The following is a 6,584-nucleotide window of genomic DNA, read 5'->3' on the forward strand; positions in this document are numbered from 1 at the left end:
AGCAATGTATGATTGTTTCAGTTGCCCGCAAAGCCTCACCAACAGTTGGTACAACCACCCTTTTTAAACTTAGCCATTCTAATAAGTAAAGGTAGTATCTCATTGTGGTTTTAGTTTGCATTTTGCTGAAGACTAACGGTGTTTAGAGTATATTCATGTACTTTCCTTGCTATTCATGCATCTTGTTTGTTTGGTAAAGTGTCTGTTCATATCTTCTGCTTTTGTTATTGTTGTTATTGTTTTCTTATTATTGGGTTTTGAGACTTAATACAAGTCCTTTAACAGATACAAGATTTTAAAATATTTTCTCACAGTTGGTGATTGTCATTTCATTCTCTTTACAGTAACTTTAGAAAGCAATACTTGTTGATTTTGATGATGTCCAATTTACCAACTCTTTTTCTCTTCTATTGCACTTTTAGAGTTGTATCTAAAACATTCTAACTCAATGTCACAAACATATTCTCTTAAGCTTCCTTCTAAAAGGTTTAACATTTTAGGTTTTACAATTAGGTCCATAATCAATTTGTGCTGATGTTTGTCTATTTGTGTCTATGGTGTTAAGGACAGTTTGAATTTCATTATTTGCATATGTATTCCAGTAGTTCCTATGTAACTGCTGAAGACTGTCCTTTCTCCACTGAATGGCTTTTGTATCTTTGTCAAATATAAATTGACTGTATATGTGTGGATCTAATTCGAAATCCTAGTCAATTCCATTGATCTATTTATATAACTTAATAACTTAGCATATATACCACAGTCTTGATTAATGTAGCTTGATAATAAATCTTGAACTCAGATAATACAAATCCTTCAATTTTGATCCTTTTCAAATTAATTTCAGCTGTTCAGGATCCTCTTCATTCCTTATGAATTTTAGAATTAGCTTGTCAATTTCTACCAAAAAATTATCCTGCCGAGACTTTTATTGAGGCTGCTTAGAATATACGTATTAATTTGGGGAGAATTGACATATAAACCACATTGAGTTTTCTGACCCATAAAAAATAGTAGTAAATCTCTCCATTTGTTTAGGTCTTTAATTTTATAAAATGCTCTACATAGATAATCTTTGAATAATTTTTCTTTGTCATTTGGAATCCCTTTTATTTATTTACTTTTTAACTTATAACACTGACTAAAACCTTCAGCACAATGTTGAATAGAAGTGGACATTCCTATCTAATTCCTGATCTTAGGGGATTCATTCAGTCTTTCATCTTAACAATGACATGAATTGTAGGTTTTATATAGATGCCTTTTATAAAATTGAGAAATTTCATTTTTATTTTGCTAAGTGTTTATCAGGAATGCATAGCGGATTTTGTCAAATGCTTTTATGAATCTATTAAAATGACCATTTTTTTCTTTTAAAATCTATTCAATATTAGCATGGTGAATTACATTAATTGATTTTTGAACATTAAACCAAACTTGCATTATTGAAGTTAATCCCACTTAGTCATAATTTATCTTTTTAATCCCACCTAGTCATAATTTTTTATTTTTTTGTGCATTTTAATATTTGATTTTCATAAATGTTGTTAATAATTGTTGCATCTGTTTATAAGGAACATTGGTCTGTAGTTTCCTATCTTTGTAATATCAGTCTGGTTTTGATATCAGAGTAGTGCTGGCCTCATAAAATGAGTTGGAAAATTTTTCCTCCCCTTCAATGTTCTGAAAGAATTTGAGTAAAATTCACCCTTCTTCAAACTCCTTGAACTCAAACTCTTCAATCGTTTTGTATTAGCTTAAATATCACTTTTTTGGGACACCTCATCTGGAATTCTTAGATTTTTTTATATCCTTCCTAGGTATGCGTTACCATGGTCCACTATATTTTTTCTTTCATTAGCACACATGCCATCTGTAAGTGCTTTATTATGATTACTTTTCAGACTTTAAATTTCATGAAGTCAGGGTCCTTTTCTGTGTTGCTCAAGGCCCTATCACCATCGTCTAATAATACCCAGCCCATAGTAAGGCTGGAAAACTTCATAGTTATGTAGATTAATAATTTTTTTTACTAAACACCCTTAAGTATCTAATGAAGAGATCATTTTTTTCTGTGAAATAAAATGTAATCAAGAACAAAATTATACAAGTTTCTAGTTTCTTGTTATAAACAATTCGTATCTCTCGAATTCTGTATAGTCATACTGTACAATTTTTTTAATTTTTTTTATTTTAATGTTTAGGTATATATTCTCCAATATTTCAATAAGGAAGAATTTTTTATTATTATTATATTTAAGTTCTGGGGTACATGTGCAGATCATTCAGGATTGTTACATAGGTATACATGTGCCATGGTGGTTTGCTGCATCCATCACCCTGTCGTCTACATTAGATATTTCTCCTAATGCTATCCCTCCCCTATCCCTCCACCCCTGGACAGGCCTCAGTATGTGATGTTCCCCTCCCTGTATCCGTGTGTTTTCATTGTTCAACACCCACTTATGAGTGAGAACATGCAGTGTTTGATTTTCTATTCTTTTGTCAGTTTGCTGAGAGTGATGATTTCCAGCTTTACCCATGTCCCTGCAAAGGACATGAACTCATCCTTTTTCATGGCTGCATAGTATTCCCTGGTGTATATGTGCCACATTTTCTTTATCCAGTCTATCATTGATGGGCATTTGGGTTGGTTCCAAGTCTTTGGTATTGTGAACAGTGCCACAATAAACATACATGTGCATGTGTCTTTATAATAGAATGATTTATAATCCTTAGGGTGTATACCCAGTAATGAGATTTCTGGGTCAAATGATATTTCTAGCTCTAGATGTTTAAGGAATCACCACAGTCTTCCACAATGGCTGAACTAGTTTACACTCCCACCAACAGTGTAAAAGCATTCCTATTTCTCGTCTTCTCCAGCATCTATTGTCTCCTGATTTTTTAATGATCACCATTCTAACTGGCATGAGATGGTATCTCAATGTTGTTTTGATTTGCATTTCTCTAATGACCAGTGATCATGAGCTTTTTCTCATATGCTTGTTGACTGCATAAATGTCTTCTTTTGAAAAGTGTATGTTCTCCCACTTTTTGATGGGGTTGTTTTATTCTTGTAAATTTGCATAAGTTCTTTGCAGATTCTGGACATTAGCCCATTGTCACATGGGTAGGTTGCAAAAATTTTTTCCCATTCTGTTGGTTGCTGGTTCACTCTAATAATATTTTCTTTTGCTGTGCAGAAGCTCTTTAGTTTAATTAGAACCCATTTGTCTATTTTGGCTTTTGTTACCATTGCTTTTGGTGTTTTGGTCATGAAGTCCTTGCCCATGCCTATGTCCTGAATGGTATTGCCTAGGTTTTCTTTTGAGGTTTTTACGGTGTTAGGTCTTATGTTAAAATCTTCAATCCATCTGGAGTTAATTTTTGTATAAGGTGTAAGGAAGGCATCCAATTTCAGCTTTCTGCATATGGCTAGCTAGTTTTTCCAACACCATTTATTAAATAGGGAACCCTTTCCCCATTGCTTGTTTTTGTCAGGTTTGTCAAAGATCAGATGGTTGTAGATGTGTGACATTATTTCTGAGGGCTCTGTTCTGTTTCATTGGTCTATATCTCTCTTTTGGTACCAGTACCATGCTGTTATGGTTACTGTAGTCTTGTCGTATAGTTTGAGGTCAGGTAGCATGATGCCTCCAGCTTTAAATTTTTTTTTTCCAATTCTGTGAAGAAAGTTAATGGTAGCTTGATGGGGATAGCATTTAATCTACAGATTACTTTGGGCAATATGGCTATTTTCACAATATCGATTCTTCCTAACAATGAGCATGGAATGTTTTTCCATCCGTTTGTGTCCTCTCTTATTTCCTTGAGCAGTGGTTTGTAGTTCTCCTTGAAGAGGTCCTTTACATACCTTGTTAGTTGTATTCCTAGGTAGCTTATTATCTTTCTAGCAATTGTGTATGGGTGTTCACTCATGATTTGGCTCTCTGTTTGTCTGTTATTGGTGTATAGGAATGCTTGTGATTTCTGCACATTGATTTTGTATCATGAGACTTTGCTAAAGTTGTTTATCAGCTTAAGGAGATTTGGGGCTGAGACGATGGGGTCTTCTAAATATACAATCATGTCGCCTGCAAATAGAGACAATTTGGTTTCCTCTTTTCTTAATCAAATACGATTTATTTCTTTTTCTTGCCTGAATGCTCTGGCCTGAACTTCCAATACTGTGTTGAATAGGAGTGATGAGAGAGGGCATCCTTGTCTTATGTTAGTTTTCCAAGGGAATGCTTCCAGTTTTTGCCCATTCCATACTGTACATTTTTTTGTAGAATATTAGTGTACACTTCTGGGTTCCCCTTGGTTTAGTTTCATTTAGTGATTTTATCAATATCAATATCAATATTAATACCAGCATATCATATATGTGTACACATGTGCAGATTCACAGTCTTTGTTGTGGAATTTAAGAGAATCAGAGATTTATTTTTTTCTATCAACCCTAGCATTTAAAAACCTATAGAATATATGTCATTTGAAAATCTTAAACAAAAAGCCCTTTCAACTCCATTGTTTTAGGGGAGGAATTCTCAGTCAATATTCTCAATTTCTTCTGTATTTTTGACCCTTGTTCATGTAGTCTACATATTTCTTTTGATTTTTAGTGATTTTTATTTTTATAGAAAATGAGACATTTTGTCCACATTTTAAAACACTTAGTAAAAACTTTTACACTTTTTTAAATTTTTAAAAATTATTTACTTGTAGTTATATCCAGTTCCTTGGGACCATTTCTTTAAAATTTTTGGTTTTTGTTTTATTTACCTTTATTAAACAAATACAGTACTTATCTACCTGTGTGTACGTATTTGTGCACTCATGGTTGTATGTGTGCATGTTGTAATAAGTAGCTATTGGACAATAGTAAATGGTTGGAGAGAGAAAGGGAAGTTCTAAATGCAAACACCCTGGGTTTTTATTTAGGTTACATGGCTTGTTAAATGCACACCCTTGGGCAACGTTATTTGTATATCAATTTAATGGGCTGCTAATGTGGACCATTGGACTGTTAATTATAAAAATGTTGTAAGGGCCTTGTATAGTAACCAATCAATAATTGTTAGTTATAATTATTCGTATATCTATTGTAGTAATTTTTATCTTTATTTTCTACCATCTTAAACTACTGTACTCCTATTAGCTTTCTTATTTCTTATTTTTATAACTCCTTTTGTGGACTATTTAGTGCTTTTTTCACTGTTTATGGGAAATCTCTTTCAGAAAATGCATTTTTCTGTGGCAATATCTTTAACTGCATTTCATAATTATTTTTACTAGGTTGTTTTATACTCTGTATAATTTTTTTATCCATTTAAGTGTTATTTAGGAGTGATTTTAAACATCCAAGTAGTTGAAGATTTTGTTGAGTTTTGCGTTCTAATTTTGTCTTTAACGTTAGTATTATCGTATCATGATCAGAACATGTGATCTATACTATCACTATGACTTTGGAATTCACCAAGTTTTTCTTTGTAGCCTGTAGTTTCAGAATTTCTCTGAAAACAGAGTTTAATACCAGGACTTGTGCCCAGATCATTTTTTTAGGAAAGAAACCCAGGAAGCAGGGGCAAGAGGACAGAAGGAATAACACAGGGAAGGAGGAGGAGCTGACAACAGGTGCATTGCGGAGCAAGATGCTTCTGTGGGGAACTAGTGCTGAGTCCTTCCAAAACCCTCTGAGGAGCCATGCAGAAAACTCATAAGCATTATTATTTTCTTTTTTTTGAATGACTGATGCTAGGGCATTTATCCACTGTTTCCTAGCCCGATTAGCTGAACTTTGCCCAGGGTGGGGGTAGCATTTGCGCCCTGTCCTTCTGAGATACACCTGTGCATGGACAGAGCAAGCCTCAGGCCTCTGATTTCACAGAAAGCTGGGAGGCAGATAGTTAAGTATCTGGGTAGATGTCATAGGCTGTTCAGGTTGCTATAACTACATGTCATAGATTAGTTCATAAACAACAAAAATTTATTTCTCACAGTTCCAGAGGCTGTAAAGTCCGGGATCAAGGCAGCCAGAATCAGCAGACTTGGTGTCTGGGGAGGGTCCACTTTCTGTTTCATAGACAATGCTTCTTCACTCTAATATCATGTGCCAGAAGGAGAAGAGGCAATGGAGCTCCATTGGCCCTCCACTAATCCCAATTTTCAGGGCTCTGCCCTCATGGCCTAATCGCCTCCCAAAGGCTCCACTTCCTCGCACCAATGCACTGAGGGTTAGGATTTCAGTAAAGAGATTTCTGGACAGTACATGCACATTCAGTCTGCACCAGTAGGTCACTGGCAATGCACATGAACTGTGCTTGACATCACGTTTGCCTCAGGGGGTCTGGAGACCTGGATTACAGGTTATACATAAAGTCACTTGCATTTTTGAAGTATTATAATAATAATGTTTTGTTTTTTTAAGGATGTTTTTGAGGCATAATTTCCAGTCTTTGCTTCTAATCTTGCACTGAGGGGAAGCTCAATACCTCACAAGGAAGACAATTACATTTTATAACCATGTTATGAGAAATAGAACTATAACTCCATATCTTCTTCTTTAACAAATGATGAAT

The sequence above is a fragment of the Sapajus apella genome, unplaced genomic scaffold, assembly GCF_009761245.1.
Source record: "Sapajus apella isolate SASKATOON/1434 unplaced genomic scaffold, GSC_monkey_1.0 scaffold31, whole genome shotgun sequence".
Classification (NCBI taxonomy): Eukaryota; Metazoa; Chordata; class Mammalia; order Primates; family Cebidae; genus Sapajus; species Sapajus apella.